The sequence below is a fragment of the Balaenoptera acutorostrata genome, chromosome 2 (assembly GCF_949987535.1).
Source record: "Balaenoptera acutorostrata chromosome 2, mBalAcu1.1, whole genome shotgun sequence".
Taxonomy (NCBI): domain Eukaryota; kingdom Metazoa; phylum Chordata; class Mammalia; order Artiodactyla; family Balaenopteridae; genus Balaenoptera; species Balaenoptera acutorostrata.
The window spans coordinates 130780272-130797579 of NC_080065.1; the positions used below are offsets into that span (position 1 = coordinate 130780272).

The window sequence follows — 17308 nt, forward strand, 5'->3', positions numbered from 1 at the left end:
CTTTATGTAGAATCATAACAGTATGAATAAAAGGTAGAAAAAAGAAAATGTCGCTTCCCTGCTTCAACCCTTCAACAGTGTTCCACTGCTCTTAAAACGTAAGGCTCTGTCTGATCTGCCTCTAGCAGCACTTCAACCGCAGGGAGGGAGGGAGGGAGGAATCCGCATTCAGTTTTCTCATCAAAAGGTAAGAGAAACACTGCTCAATGCTTCTCCAGGAAAAGATTCTTTGCCACAGTAAAGTATCTTTTAATCTGATGCTGTCCAATTCTTTTACATTTAGGATTTCTCGTCTATAAAACTAGGATAACACCAAACAACAGGAGTTCAAATGTACTGGCATATACTGTGTGCCAGGAACTGTGCTGAGTACTTCATCTGCACTGGCTTATTTTACCCTCCTATCTGCCTTAGAGAGTATTTTCTTCTTTTGGATGAGACCCAAGGCTCAGAGAAATTAAGCATCTGGACCAAAATCACATAATAACCAAGAGGTAGAGCCTTGATTTGACCCAAGGCAATCTGGATTAAGAGTCCAGGATCCAGGATCTTACAACACTGGGGGCTGTAGGGTTTTAATGAGATTGCATGTGTGAAGACACCTAGTATGATGCTGGGCACACAGCAAGGGCTTTCCTTCCCTTCCCTATTGTCTATGTTCAAAAAGCCTGATACATAAAGCAGGTACTTCAGCCCTACGCCCAAACTAAATGGCATGATTCTTAATATACAAATCAATATTTAATCACATCTACAAATTATTTTAAATATAATGTTTTTCAAGTAGGAATATCCTAACAGACTATATGACTTCAATATAATTTTCCTACAGGGGCTAATAAACTATTGAGTAAGATTCACTTTTATTTTGATAAGTAACTCAAAATCTTTAGGTGTAACTGCAGAACATTAAACTGATACAGTAATTTAGATGTCTTTGCTTCACAGTATAAAGCTTCCTGTCTCCTGAAGGAGAACATTTAATCTCACAGTTTGTAAAGGAAAAGAATATATTCTAAAATAATAAAATCTAAAAATTGGAAAGGACATTATATTATCTAGTCCAGATAGGAAACTCTCAGCAAAGAAATGAAAGTGGCCCATCCAGTTTAAGGAGTTGTCCTGGGATCAAATATCACAATGGAAGATGACAAATCCATTTCCATATTGCCAATTTGCAAATAAATCCTGATCTGACATGAACCTTTTGTTGGCTAAAAGGCATTTAGTCACTGGTCTCCCACCCTCCAGTGTGACTCAATAAGTCTATTTCCATTTTTAGTTTTTTTAAATGTGACTTGTATATAATTTCAGTTTTTCTGACTTAGACTTCATGCAAAATATGGCTTGTTCATGTGTATCTGTTGGGTATAATTATCAGTAATTTTTTTAAACATCAAAGACAGCCTCCCATGCAGTGCCTCATCCACCCATGACATTTCTGACAATTGTGATCTTGCTTAGAAACCTCCATGGATGGGATGCTTTATACTCCTTATTCCCTCTGTCTCAGGCCTAACTATAAGACAATCTTCCTTACATTGAAGCGGCACTGGCTCGGTGCCTGGCACCAAAGGGTCCTAGTACCAAGTCTTGTACCAACTCTTATACTACCAAACTAAAAAACAACAAGGTTCCTATCAATTCCCTTTATTAGCCATTTTTTTCACTATTCATCAGATTTAAGCTCAGTCATAAATTCCCCTTGTTTCTTCCCTATTCTGAGAGAGAAAATGGTTAGCAGCATACTTGTACATTTAATCAATGAATTGTCTCTAAAAGAGTAAGTAAATCCAACTGATGCCTAGACAATAAACAAATCCAATGGGTGTCCAGATAATTCTCTTTTTATCTTAAGTTCGTATATACCCTATCAGAGAGGGGACAGAGATTTAAAATCAGGTTGGGTTGACTCCAAAACAGCCTCATTATAACTGCTAAACATTTGTCTATCATGTCATAATGAAAAAATTAAGTTTTTACCTATAATTTCCTTGCATTTTTCTTTTTAAATAATAGTAACAACTGGGACTTCCCTGGTGGTCCAGTGGGTAAGACTCCTCTCTCCCAATGCGGGGGGCCTGGGTTGGATCCCTAGGCAGGGAACTAGATCCCGCATGCCACAACTAAGACCCGGCACAGCCAAATAAATAAATAAATAAATATTTTAAAAAACAGTAACTGATCATTTACTGTATGCCAAGTCGGCTCCTATGCATTTTATGTATGTAACTCATTCACTCCTCACAGGTATTCTATGAAATAGGTTCCTATATTATCCTCATTTTACAGATGACAACGGTGAGACTCAGAAAATTAAACGGCTTGCCCAAGGTCACACAGCTGGTCAGTACAGGGTACGCTGCTTTCAGAGAGTGCAAGAGCAAAAGAACATAAATGGCTCTGCTGCAAATATAATTTAAAACATTTATGTGCAGGTAATACCTACTCAAAAACATTTTATATAAAATGTTTTTTTAAATTCTGCTTAAAAACAGAACAAGTCTCTTTGGGGGGAGTGCAGCAATTTTTTAAATTATGAAATATTTCAAACATATCAAGAAGTGCCAAGAGTAGAAAAACTAGTGGGCTTTAACAAACATCAATGTCCTTAAAAGTAACAAAAGCTACATCCTCACCAAAGGCCAGTGATCAAGAAAATTTTTAATTATAGCCTTTAAATTCTTCTTAAACTGGGTGTCAACAACTCAATCTCAAAAACCCATCATTTTCCTTTACCAAGGAAATTGAGAAAAAAAATAGTTTAGCCAGGATCTAAGAAAGAAAGCTAGACAAAGAATAAGGGGTCAAATCCCAGGCAGCAAATGGAATTCCGAGGATATTGAAAGTGACAAGAAATATCACTCCAACAAACCTGGGTTCATGAAATACGAGGCTTCTTTTCTCCTTAACAGGCAGACACCCCAGCGTCCTCCCCATCATCTGCTTGGGGCTCTACCTGGTGCCCCTAGTCCCACACAGTGTGGGCACACCAAGGGGTCCTTCAGCAAGAGATGAAGTTCTACCATAGAGTGGGGATACAGAATAAGAAATGACCACTGACAGAAGGGGTAAGAATGACCAAGAGGAACAGCTGGACACCTCGGAGAGCTCAAGGGGCATTTAACTAGCATGCTCCAGGGCTTAAGCACACAACTGAAGTTTAACTATTAGATGTACCTTCAAGAAATTAAATTAGCTTTGCAATTCAAGTTGCTCTGCCCAGAATTCTGTATTAATCCCTGGCCTTATTGGTCAAACTAACAGCCTTAATTTTGCACCAAGAGCCTAGGTGAATCCAAGCCCGATCCTACAACAGATTTGATCCACCAAAGATCTGTGACTAAAACACTCTTAGTCCACACAAGCTGTGGATGCAGCCCCTGTTTTTCTGCTATTTCAATGCAGCCCAGCCAGAGCTGTTTCAGTTTTCAATTCTGTGTCTTCCTCAGGTTTACACGAGGTACGTGAAGATTTATGGTGGCCACAAATTCCTATTTTCTCATTGTCTCTGAATTTAGCACAACGGAGTACAAGAACGGGCTCAGAAAAGTAATAGACTGGTTGGAAATTCCATCCAGAACAGTGCGGAGAACATGGCTCCCAAATTTCCGAAGAGTCCAGTCTGCTGTGAACGTAAAAGAGCAACAGCAAAGCAAGTACAATACTGTACACTTCGAGTGTCTACTTCAAAGTCGTATGCGTACTAAGCTCTGTATACTGGCTGACGACACCGTGCAAGTAATTTAACCTCTGTGTGCCTCCACTTCCTCATCAGGGCCTGGCTCCTGGTAAACACTCAATAAATTATAGCTACAACTATTATTACTGTAACTGGCTTTCTCCAAATTTTCCAGAAGAGTCTGCATTTACAGAAGACATGGACTGGAAACAAGCCAACATATCTATGACCAGGCACCAATACTCAAAGACATCTACGAGATTTACAAATCATTGTAATATGCGGTGTATTCAGCTCACGTGCATAGGATTTTAAAATGAAATTGGAACATCAGTACCACTTGCTTACTACCCTCTCTTGCTAATTAGTATTTTTTAAAAGCATGTGTCTGGGAATTCCCTGGCGGTCCAGTGGTTAGGACTTTGCGCTTTCACTGCCAAGGGCCCGGGGTTCAATACCTGGCCGGGAAACTAAGATCCCACAAGCCGCGTGGCATGGCAAAAAAAAAAAAAAAAAGGTAAAAGTGTGTGTCTTATTTTTAAATATTTTATTACCATCACCTCAACCCTTGACCATCTACTTGTTACATGAATTATCTCTGATGCTCTTGGATCCCTACTTAGCTTCAACTCCTGAATTTTTATGCAGACTTCAAGACTCTTGTCAGACAAATTTAAAAATCTTTTTTTAACATCTTTTTCAGAGTATAATTGCTTTACAATGTTGTGTTAGTTTCTGCTGTATAACAAAGTGAATCAGCTATATGCATACACATGTCCCCACATCCCCTCCCTCTTAAGCCTCCCTCTCATCCTCCCTACCCCACCCCTCTAGGTCATCGCAAAGCACCGAGCAGATCTCCCTGTGCTATGTGGCTGCTTCCCACCAGCCAACTATTTTACATTCGGTAGTGCATGTACAACGATGGTACTCTCACTTCGCCCCAGCTTCACCCTCCCACCCCATGTCATCAAGTACATTCTCTATGTCTACCTCTTTATTCCTGCCCGGCAACTAGGTTCATCAGTACTTTTTTTTTTTTTTTTTTTTTTGGTTCCATATACTTGCATTAGCATACAGTATTTGTTTTTCTCTTTCTGACTTACTTCACTCTGTATGACAGTCTCTAGATCCATCCACGTCTCAACAAATAACTCAATTTCGTTTCTTTTTATGGCTGAGTAATATCCCATTATATATATGTACCACATCTTCTTTATCCATTCGTCTGTCGATGGACACTTAGGTTGCTTCCATGTCCTGGCTATTGTAAATAGTGCTGCAATGAACATTGTGGCGCATGTCTCTTTTTGAATTATGGTTTTCTCAGGGTATATGCCCAGTAGTGAGATTGCTGGGTCATATGGCAGTTCTATTTTTAGTTTTCTAAGGAACCTCCATACTGTTTTCCATAGTGGTTGTATCAATTTACATTCCCACCAACAGTGCAGGAGGGTTCCCTTTTCACCACACCCATTCCAGCATTTATTGTTTCTAGCTTTTTTGATAATGGCCATTCTGACCGGCGTGAGGTGATACCTCATCGTAGTTTTGATTTGCATTTCTCTAATAATTAGTCATGTTGAGCATCTTTTCATGTGCCTCTTGGCCATCTGTATGTCTTCCTTGGTGAAATGTCTATTTAGGTCTTCTGCCCATTTTTTAACTGGATTGTTTGTTTTATGATATTGAGCTCCATGAGCTGTTTGTATATTTTGGAGATTAATCCTTTGTCTGTTGTTTCATTTACAAATATTTTCTGCCATTCTGAGGGTTGTCTTTTTGTCTTGTTTATGGTTTCCTTTGCTGTGCAAAAGCTTTTAAGTTTCATTAGGTCCCATTTGTTTATTTTTGTTTTTATTTCCATTTCTCTAGGAGGTGGGTCAAAAAGGATCTTGCTGTGATTTATGTCCTGGAGTGTTCTGCCTATGTTTTCCTCTAAGAGTTTTATAGTGTCTGGCTTTATATTTAGGTCTTTAATCCATTTTGAGTTTGTGTATGGTGTTAAGGAGCGTTCTAATCTCATTCTTTTACATGTAGCTGTCCAGTTTTCCCAGCACCACTTATTGAAGAGACTCTCTTTTCTCCATTGTATACTCTTGCCTCCTTTATCAAAAATAAGGTGACCATATGTGGGTGGGTTTATCTCTGGTTTTTCTATCCTGTTCCATTGATCTAAATTTCTGTTTTTGTGCCAGTACCATGCTGTCTTGATTACTGTAGCTTTGTAGTATAGTCTGAAGTCCAGGAGCATGATTCCTCCAGCTCCGTTTTTCTTTCTCAAGATTACTTTGGTTATTCAGGGTTTTCTGTGTTTCAATACAAATTGTGAAATTTTTTGTTCTACTTCTGTGAAAAATGCCATTGGTAGTTTGATAGGGATTGCATTGAATCTGTAGATTGCTTTGGATAATACAGTCATTTTCACAATGTTGATTCTTCCAATCCAAGAACATGGTATATCTCTCCATCTGTTTGTATCATCTTTCATTTCTTTCATCAGTGTCTTATAGCTTTCTGCATACAGGTCTTTTGTCTCCTTAGGTAGGTTCATTCCTAGGTATTTTATTCTTTTTGTTGCAATGGTAAATGGGAGTGTTTCCTTAATTTCTCTTTCAGATTTTTCATCATTAGTGTATAGGAATGCAAGAGATTCCTGTGCATTAATTTTGTATCCTGCAACTTTACCAAGTTCATTGATTAGCTCTACTAGTTTTCTAGTAGCATCTTTAGGATTCTCTATGTATAGTATCCTGTCATCTGCAAACAGTGACAGTTTCACTTCTTCTTTTCCGATTTGGATTCCTTTTATTTCTTTTTCTTCTCTGATTGCTGTTGCTAAAACTTCCAAAACTGTGCTGAATAACAGTGGTGAGAGTGGGCATCCTTGTCTTGTTACTGATCTTAGTGGAAATGGTTTCAGTTTTTCACCATTAAGAACGATGTTGGCTGTGGCTTTGTCATATATGGCCCTTATTATGTTGAGGTAAGTTCTTTCTATGCCTACTTTCTGGAGAGTTTTTATCATAAATCGGTGTTGAACTTTGTCTAAAGCTTTTTCTGCATCTACTGAGATGATCATATGGTTTTTCTCCTTCAATTTGTTAATATGGTGTATCACAATTATTGATTTGCGTATATTGAAGAATCCTTGCATTCCTGGGATAAACCCCACTTCATCCTGGTGTATGATCCTTTTAATGTGCTGTTGGATTCTGTTTGCTAGTATTTTGTTGAGGATTTCTGCATCTATGCTCATCAGTGATACTGGCCTGTAGTTTTCTTTCTTTGTGACATCTTTGTCTGGTTTTGGTATCAGGGTGATGGTGGCCTCGTAGAATGAGTTTGGGAGCGTTCCTCCCTCGGCTATATTTTGGAAGAATTTGAGAAGAATAGGTGTTAGCTCTGCTCTAAATGTTTGATAGAATTTGCCTGTGAAGCCATCTGGTTCTGGGCTTTTGTTTGTTGGAAGATTTTTAATCACAGTTAAAAATCTTGGTATTTACACATTGGGGGAAAGGAGGGTGGGTTTGAAAAAAAAAATCATACAATGTCAGAATTGAAAATGACCTCCTAGTCCAATCCCTGATTTTACAAAAAATGATAGTGAAGTGAGAGCAACTAGTCCAAGCACCGTGGCCAGGAGAGTGCAGCCAAGGCAGGGCCAGAGCTCAGGTTTCCTGATTCCTGGCCCCTGTGCTGCACAGTCCACTGTGCAGAGACGTGACTTCTGATCACTATGCAAATAATGACAGAGACTCATCTCAAGCTCAGGAAACCACTTTCTATCATTTCAGGAAAGAGCTTAACTTCCCAGGTTTCATCTAGTTTCATAGAAGATAATAACCCAGAATTTCAGCTGGCTGACTTAAGGGATTCCCAGAAGCTTTACCGCTGAGTAGTCTATCACAACCATGATGAATTCAAATGTGCCACTGAGGGGTTTTGGATTCCTGAGTCTCCCAGTCAAGGTAAAGGCATGGATTTAAACTTAGTGGAAGGAAAAAAAACTGTTATCAGTTGCAGAATACTCATTTTCACTAAGATGTTTTCACTGCAAAGGTTACATTTCTCGGGACTAAAAACTCTAGAGATAACAGCAGGCTGAGATGAGTTGATGGGGAGTGGGGTACGCAAAAAGAGAGCAGCTACTATTACTTAACTGATCTAGAAATAAGTTGTTAAAAATCAGAATCCTGGTAATATTCTCATGGCATCTAATGAATAAATATCAAGTAAATCAATCTATTTGAGCATTCAAGAGTGGGATTAAAAAGTATTATCAACAGATTTAAATTGAAAGCTGGGCAATAAGAGGGATAGAACATATTTCATCAGTTCTTCAAGTGATTCAAGTAATGAAAAGAATCTTGAAAGAATCCACATAATCAAGCAGGAAATAGAAGTCTCCAATATATAGTCAGCAGAACATTACACTAGTGTTCTTATGTCATCTTTGTGAGTTTATTCTTTTGAATGACAGTTTTATTTGCTCTTTTCCTCTATCTTGGAATTATTACTGGGTTTTGAAATGTCCGCTCTTTTTTAGGGTTGTGACTGCCATGCAGGTGTGGACACTATATAGTCAATTCATAGATAAGGAATTGAACAGTTCAGGGCAACTAGCCTAAGGTAACACAATTAAAACCTTGGAGGAGGACTGAGGTCACACAACTAGTTAATGACAGACGCATTAACTTTCACTGTCTTTGGAGTAAGAATCAGAAGACTGGAGCTAACAACTTCATTTCTTCTTCACAACAATCCCATGAGGATGGACCAATTAGCCCTGCTTTCCTAGTGACAAATACAAGTTCCTAACAGGTTGTGATTCATTCAAGTCATACAGCAAGAAAGCTGATAATACCCAGAGCCAGCTGGTGGTGGAAGGTACAAATGGGCAGAATTCTTCTGGAAGCAAATTGGTGTTACATATCAAAGGTCTTTAAAATGTGCACACTCATTAGCCTAGGAAGTGATCAGAAATATACACAAATATTTACATTCATGGATTTACTACAATATTATCTATAATAGTGAAAAAAATAGAAAACAACAATAAGAGCTATTATGCCAGTAGAATATTATGAAAGCATCAAAAATCATGTTTTCAAGGAATGTGTAATGACATAGAAAAATGTTCACAGTATGTCCATAAATGACAAGGTCAGGCTAAATAAACAGAACAATTCCAATTTTGTTATTCAAAAAAAAAATACATATACATACATATGCAAACATACACAAAGACATATGGAAGGATCTATATCAAAATGTTAAATGTAGATACAACAAGTAATAAAATTATGGATCTAAAAAATGATTAGAAAAATAATTTTTAAAGAAACAAAACCTTACCCATACTGCTGCTACATAAAATTTTTGTTTGGATAAATATTTAAAAGCCTATTTACTTAAAAAATATACTTCTTATTAGAGAATTTCTCTTAATGCTAGTGATTATTTAAGTTTTTCTATGTGCCAGGCATATTTCATATATATGCCCTCACTTAACCCTTAAAATAACCCTGTGAAAGATTATTATCACTCCTTTTTAGAGGTGAGAAATTTGAGGGTCCAAGATGTGAAATGTGACATCTGGGAAATAAGAAAACCAGATCATGTACCAAGGGGCACTTCTCTAAAGCTTCACATTTGTTAAGCACATAGGCAAAACCTTGTTTCACACCAAATAATCTTTCTAAAGGCAGAACATACTAGGCTTTTAGTTCAGGAGTTGGCATGTGGAAAACGATTAATAGGATGTCTATAATTTGCTTCAAAATATTTCAGCATGTGCAGCATAATGTTATGGTGCATGTGTTAGTTCAAGTTATACACCAGGTAGTAAGTTGCCCTAATGTAGGCTTCACGCTCCAGGCGTTGGCTATGAGCATTCTAATCAGCAATCTCACTCTATAGAAACCTCAGTTATCTTTATCAGAAACCACCAGAGGCTTTGATAATTAGCATAAGGAATGTTAAAATAGTGAATTTTCACTGGCTTGCTAACTAGCATAACGGATATTAGAAATGGACTCTTATTACCTCAATTAGAAGAACTTAAGATATGCGGATTAGCTCAAAATTCTAGAGTGACACTCATCCTTGCAATGAGGATTTAAGACTATTCAGCAATGCCTTCATCTGCCAACTTTAGGGAAGGCACCCACAGTTTATGACTAAATAGTCCTGTACAGACACTGAATTGAAGATTCTGGCTACCTGATGCTATCTGTAAAATAGCTGAATCTTGCCTTTGTAATATCATCAGCTCTGCCTGCAGAGAACGAAGCACCCAGAAGGACGGAGATGTAATCAAACTTACAGAACAGGAAGCTACTTTGGGTTTCCTTGTAAATGATTAACAAAGCATCTGTATGTGTTGCAGAACCTTTTCATAAGCTGGTAGTGAGGTTATGAGGGTGCAGCTGACCCTCACCATTCCCAATAGGTACCAAAAAGACCTTAACAACTGTACATACAACCTGGCATACCAATCTGCTTAAGTCAGTATGACAGGCAATTCTGACACTGCTCCTAGTGTTCCTGACCTCTTGGTATTTATGCCCTTGTGTAACCCCTTCCCTTGACTGTGGGCTACACCTGGTGACTTACTCCTACTGAAAAGAATACAGAAAATAGGGCTTCCCTGGTGGCGCAGTGGTTGAGAGTCTGCCTGCTAATGCAGGGAACACGGGTTCGAGCCCTGGTCTGGGAGGATCCCACGTGCCGCGGAGCGGCTGGGCCCGTGAGCCACAATTGCTGAGCCTGCGTGTCTGGAGCCTGTGCTCCACAACAAGAGAGGCCGCGATGGTGAGAGGCCCGCGCACAGCAATGAAGAGTGGCCCCCGCTTGCCGCGGCTGGTGAAAGCCCTCGCACAGAAACGAAGACCCAACATAGCCATAAATTAAAAATAAATAATAATAAAATAAATAAAAATTAGGAAAAAAAAAAAAGTTAAAAAAAAAAAAGAATACAGAAAATAAAGGGATGTCACTGCTGTGATTAGGAAACAAAAAAACTATGGTTTTTGCCTTGCTTGCACCCTCTTGCCCTCCCTCTTGCTTGCTGCCATGTTGTGAGATGCTGTATAGAGAGGCCCACACGGCAAGGAACCAAGGGAGGCCAGCAGAATCCTACCAGCAACCACATGAGTGTTTGGAACTGAATCCTCTCCATTGAGCCTTCAGATGAGATCGCAGCCCCAGCCAACAACTTGATTACATCCTTGTGAGACCATAAGGCTGAGCACCCAACTAAGCCATGCCAGACTCCTGACCCACAGAAACTGAGAGACAATGAACGTGTGCTGTTGCAAGCTGCGGAATGTTGGGGTAGTCTGTTATAAAGCAACAGATAACTAATACAGTTAGTTTAAAAAAATGATGCAACAAACAGATTTTTCCAATGCCCATTTGGACTACATATATAGTACCTGAATATACTATACTATATACACATAGTGTATAGTGTGTGTGTGTATATATCCATATATACACATACATGCATCCAATATATATACACACACACAACATACATATATATATACATATATATACTAGTATATATACAAGAACAGTATCTTCTGTCTCAAAGAATTATCTTCCACTATTAAAATGGATTTCATAAGGCTCAAATAAGCACACACCCTAAGGAAGCAGCATATTCAGATCTCTTTAGCCATAACATGTCTAGGCCAGACCTTCTTTAAAAAGATGCACAAGTTGTTTGACTTGCCCACATTGTTTCAGTGACAAATATTTCACATGCTGTTGAATTCAATCTCTCTCTGCTTCAGCCTCCCAATCAACACAATAAGAATAATGATGGAACCAATAATGGGGCCTTGCCAGGAGAGTGGCTGAAATAACAAATTATTTTATCACACATTGAAAATGTATTTCATAAACTTAAAAAAAAAATCTCTGTGTGAGTGCATAATGAAGGCCCTGCATTTCCGCAGCATTTGTAGTCATCCTGAAGTACTCAGACAACTGGACTAAAAAAAGAACACTTGCATGACGAGACTGTTATCACCCATATTATCTCCTGCACCTCTCCCAGAAAAGTAAAATGTGGGATTTACAAGAACCACGTGGGAGTTCACCAAAAAGTTCTTTTGATTTTTGTTTGGAATTTGGGGGGTGGTGGGGGAGTGGGGGTAAACTGGTGATTGCTTTGTTTTGATTTGGAGAGATGGAGACAAAAACTACAAAAGACAATTACACCCAATGTAGTATAAAGCATGCTTTCTCAGCGGGGACAATATTGAAACCAGATGACAATTTGTTCATGGAAGTGAAAACTATCTTGCACTTTTTATGTATATAGCAAAGATATAATACAGTGTATAAACAGATAATTAGGATATTTATCATAATTATAGGATAATACTATAGGATATTAGTATTAACATTGGGTGGGGGGGACAATTCGGAAAAAAAGTCTACAAAGGATCCTTAGTTGGGGGGTGATAATGGAAAAAAGACTGAGCAACACCAGCCTGAGGGTTGCCTTTCCAGAACTGGGAGCATCTGCAGAGCCATGTCTGCCCCAGGTAATATCCTGATCTCCGTTTCCTGTTCTGAGGATCCCTGAGGTTGGACTTGGCTGGCCTGGGTTACTACCAGCTCTGCTTCACAGTTGCTGGCCATTCACCTAGGCTGCAGAAATGTGTATGAAGCCTTACATGTGTCCCAGATTTCCACCAATCCCTATTTTCCTTCAGATTTCCTCTGTTTCCTTAGTCAGTTTTTTGAGTGCTTGCTTACCTGGAGGCATACGTATCTGTATGTATATGGCAAAATATGTATTTGACAACTAGCATCCTACTTGTCCACAGTATGAGAAAAATACACAGTAATGATACTGTCCATTGCTGTCATGGACAAAGATAGACAGCTATCTCAAAAAGAAACTTTTAGGAAGTTTCCTTGAAAAATTAAACACAGAATTACCATATAATCCAGCAAAGAACTGAAAGCAGAGATTTAAACAGATATTTATTCACCCTTGTTCATAATAGCAACGTTTGTGTCAGAAAGACCCCCGAATTGCAAGTCACCTCAAAGTGGTAAAGGGAAAAGAGAAAAGCAGTTGAACAAGCTCCCAGAGGAACAAAAACAGAAGTGATCCTGAAACAGGAGGGAAGGGGGCAGGGCACAACCTTTAAAAGAATGACAGCCATAGGACGTGACAAAAACTGGTGAGAACTAACTAGGTCCAAGATGGCGGAAGATTCGACTTCCAGTAGACCTTGAGCCTCAGGATACGCTCATTGTAACACATCAGCACGCTAAATGACAAACTCACAGGCGCCATGACAGTTCCAAGGCCGACCATAAAAGGTCAAAAAGTGGGCCATGGTCCAATTCCCCACTCCTTCCCCAAAACAGCTGAAATACTCCTCCCACTCATTAGCCTATGAAATTACCCACCACTATAAACACTGACAACCCACGTACCCTGGTCCCTCTCACCTTCTGAGATGGCCCACACTCTGTCTGTGGAGTGTGCTTCTCTCTAAATAAATCCACTTCTTACCTATCACTTTGTCTCTCACTGAATTCTTTCTGTGATGAGAATCAAGAACTTGAGTTTCATTAAGTCCTGAGACCAGGTGTGTGATCTCAATTAAAAGACCATGGGTTCAATGTTCATTGCAGCTCTATTTACAATAGCCAGGACATGGAAGCAACCTAAGTGTCCATCAACAGATGAATGGATAAAGAAGATGTGGCACGTATATACAATGGAATATTACTCAGCCATAAAAAGAAACGAAATTGAGTTATTTGTAGTGAGGTGGATGGACCTAGAGTCTGTCATAGAGTGAAGTAAGTCAGAAAGAGAAAAACAAATACTGTACGCTAACACATATATATGGAATCTAAAAAAAAAAAAAAGGTCTGACAAACCTAGGGGCAGGACAAGAATAAAGACACAGACGTAGAGAATGGACTTGAGGACACGGGGAGGGGGAAGGGTAAGCTGGGATGAAGTGAGAGAGTGGCATGGACATATATACACTACCAAATGTAAAATAGATAGCTAGTGGGAAGCAGCCACATAGCACAGGGAGATCAGCTCGGTGCTTTGTGGCCACCTAGAGGGGTGGGATAGGGAGGGTGGGAGGGAGACGCAAGAGGGAGGAGATATGGGGATATATGTATAGCTGATTCACTTTGTTATAAAGCAGAAACTAACACACCATTGTAAAGCAATTATACTCCAATAAAGATGTTAAATAAATAAATAAATAAGAAGGCATTCCATAACATCTCAAGATTAATCTCCTTCTCTCCCGAGGTCACACAGGGCACAATGAAAATCATTAAAGTAGAATGCATATATCCAAAAAAAAAAAAAAAAATGACCGTGGGTTCAAGTCCCAATCTGAGTTGCATGGTTTCAATCTCACCTTGGGGGTCCATATCTAGGACTAGGTTTTAATTTATACACACAGATATATATATATATATATATATATATATACACACACACACACATACTTAGTGAGCACCTAGTTTTTCTTTTTCTGGGAAAAAGAAACAGATCCCACCTTCACCACTGTTACCATGACTATTAGCCTCAAGCTCTAACCTGCCTGCTTTCTTGAAGAAACGGAAGTGTTATATTGTCTTTCTTACAGGAAACCACCAGAACAGAAAAACAAGAGGCCACCAGAATTGGTGAGAACCAGCCAAATCCAAGAAGGTGGAAGACCTGACCTCCAGTAGACCCTGAGCCTCGTTATATGCTCATGGTAACAATAACATGCTGAATGACACACCTACCAGTGCCATGACAGAAAGTACCGGACCACAGAAGGAAGAAAAAGAAGTGGCACTCAGTTGCAGGAAGAACCCTGTCTTTTCCCAGAAAACCAATGCATATGCACCCGCCACCACCATTAACCCTGCCTTTAAAAATCTTGCCTTGATCAACTCCCCACCCCCAGAAGTTGATTTGCGAACTAATTTCCTGCTTCTCCATTCTCTGGACATTGAATAAAATTTGTGCTGCTTCAGTCACAGCATCAGTTTCATTATTGGCTGTCTGAATCCAAATGGAAAAAGAACCTTCGCCACTGAGGCAGGGGGCTTCTGCTGAGCTATGGTCCAACGATCAATTTGGTAACGTCCCCACTAAACAGCCTCAGGGATAAAGTTCTAAACTGAACATAAAGTCACCTAAAACACTCTAATGATGACTTCTACAGAAGCCACTTAATGCAGGCTCAGCTGTGAAGGTTTATCAGGAAGTCAGGCTGATACGGGAAAACATCACCATTTGGGTAAAAGATAAAAGACACTTAAGCATGAGTGGCTCCTAAAATTGAAAAGCTAACTAATTAAACTAAGCCTCTTTAAAAAAAAAAAAAAAAGTAAAGTCAGAAAAGGCAAAAGCTAGCAGGAAAAATATATTCTTCCTTCTGAGTATAATAAGTGGGAATTCAGAGGAATCACCTGGATTACTCACTTTAAAAATTTAGTCACTTGATGATTTCCAGATAACAGTCACCAGAAACCAGCTGTGGACCTTGCTGTGCATTCTATTTCCTTTTTACTCATGTCCACGTATATGTACTGAGCACTGTCCTAGGTACTATGGTTGGGGGGACTGGGTGTAAGATGAATAAAACTGTCTCTCTGTCATCAAGAGCCTAGTACTACTGTTAAGACCATGCCAGAAACCTTTAGGAGTATTTACCCATTCTACCACCCTTTTCCCTGGGAACTAACACCCTAACGCTGACCCACGTAGTTGTGACATAGGATTAGCCATATTTACACAACCTGGCTTCTCCCCTCCTGGCCATGTTTGACCTAGGGAAGGCCACTGAGAGTTCCTTCCAGAGAATTTGGAAAGGAAGAAATAAGCAGTCTCTCTGTTGGCCAGAAATCTACATAACAGTACACTTGGACTGCGGAGGCCCACATCACACTATACAGCCTGTGAAGCAGAGAAAGCCAGACTGCATAAGAAGAGAATAAAGCCGATGCAATTCGTATGGACAAGTGCTAAAGAAGGAGTACCACCTGGGTTCCTGGCAGCTCTCAGTTCCAGTGCAGACCATTCTGAAGCCTGCCAGCCTCACCACCCTTGTAGCTCTATATCAAGCTAGCCTAAGGTAGTTTCTGTTATTTGCAACCAAAGAGCCCTAATAAATACAGAGGGAGTAGGACCGCAACACAAATTCATCTAAAGCACAACATGATGCTGAGCTGGCTAGCATTCTGCTTCATTCATCTGAGCACATCTTGAACAGTAAGTGGCAAGGAGTAAGTGGCATAGTAAGTGATAAAAGATGGGGATGTGAGTCCAGCCTCCACCCTTTGCCAGTCCTGTGACCTTGAGTAAATCCATTTAGCCCACACTCAACGCAGTGCCTCCCACAAAGCAGGTACTCAAAATATATCTGCAAGAGGAAGGACTGTGGGCAAGCAGCGACCTACAGACTGGGTGCACCTACCTCTTCAAGACATTTCTCATCGATAAAATGGGAATAATAGTGTCTCTTTATGTATCTCACAGAATCAGAATGTACACAATCACTGTGTGATTAAAAGTCATTAAAAGGTTCAGAATGATGGGCAGGTCAAATAGAGACCCACTCGGATTAAACAAACAATATTTATTTATCTAAAGCAAGGGCTGGCAAACTATAGCCCACAGGCCAAATCCAACTACCACCTGTGTTTGTATGGTCCACAAGATAAGAATGGTTTTTACAAATGAACATTTGCAGCCAGTCTGATGGCAGGGAATACTAATTTTTAACCCCAACTCAGGTAAATGTTATCTCCCCCCAAAAAAGAATTCCACTCTTTTAAGAATTATATACTTAGTAGACTTTTATTGTAAAAACTATACTCAATTACTATTATTATAATTTTAATTTTGTCAATAAAAAATGTGTGCAAATTTGGTTCTCTCTTGTTACAAAGCACCTACACAGTATCTTGATTTTGCCTATTGGCCCACAAAGTCTAACAAATTTACTCTCTGGCTCTTTACAGAAAAACTTTGCCACTTTTAATCTAAACAATGTCCCTGGGAATTCCCTGGTGGTCCAGCGGCTAGGACTCTGCACTTCCACTGCAAAGATTCCGGTTCAATCCCTGGTTGGGGAACTAGGATCCTGCAAGCTACGTGGTGCGGCCATAAATAAATAAACAAACAAACAATGTCCAAGAAGTCAACTCAGTCAGGGACATAGCAATAAAGTTATTTTTCTCATCAGCACTATTATTTTTAGAGTGCAATTTTGCAGAACATGGGGCTTTTTACAAATCCATATTTTGCAATATAGCAGGGCAAACCCGCAATAATGTCTGAGTAAATGACAGTCACATCAGACCTTACAGAAGCTCAACTATCCACTTCAAGCCCAGGCTTAAACAGGCAGGGCCAGCCTAGCGATGTGCTCACCAGGGTCAGGAACACATCATCAATCTAGACAGTATGTCTATGGAGTACAGTACCAAATATTCATCCATCACCCTCAGCCTCCCAGATTAACACATTGTGGTCCAGGTTCATTCTTGAACCTAGATCTGTAAAACGAGAACCAAGGTCTATTACCCATAAAACCTCTAAGGTCGTAAGGATAGTTCTTT

The 17308-nt window shown here is 39.5% G+C and overlaps 1 protein-coding gene across 3 annotated transcripts in view; it reads right to left on the reverse strand.

Annotated features, from left to right (window-relative positions):
* The window catches only part of PRELID2 (PRELI domain containing 2), an 85623-nt gene that overhangs the window by 16395 nt on the left and 51920 nt on the right, over positions 1-17308 (reverse strand). The gene's annotated exons all lie outside the window — the stretch shown is intronic.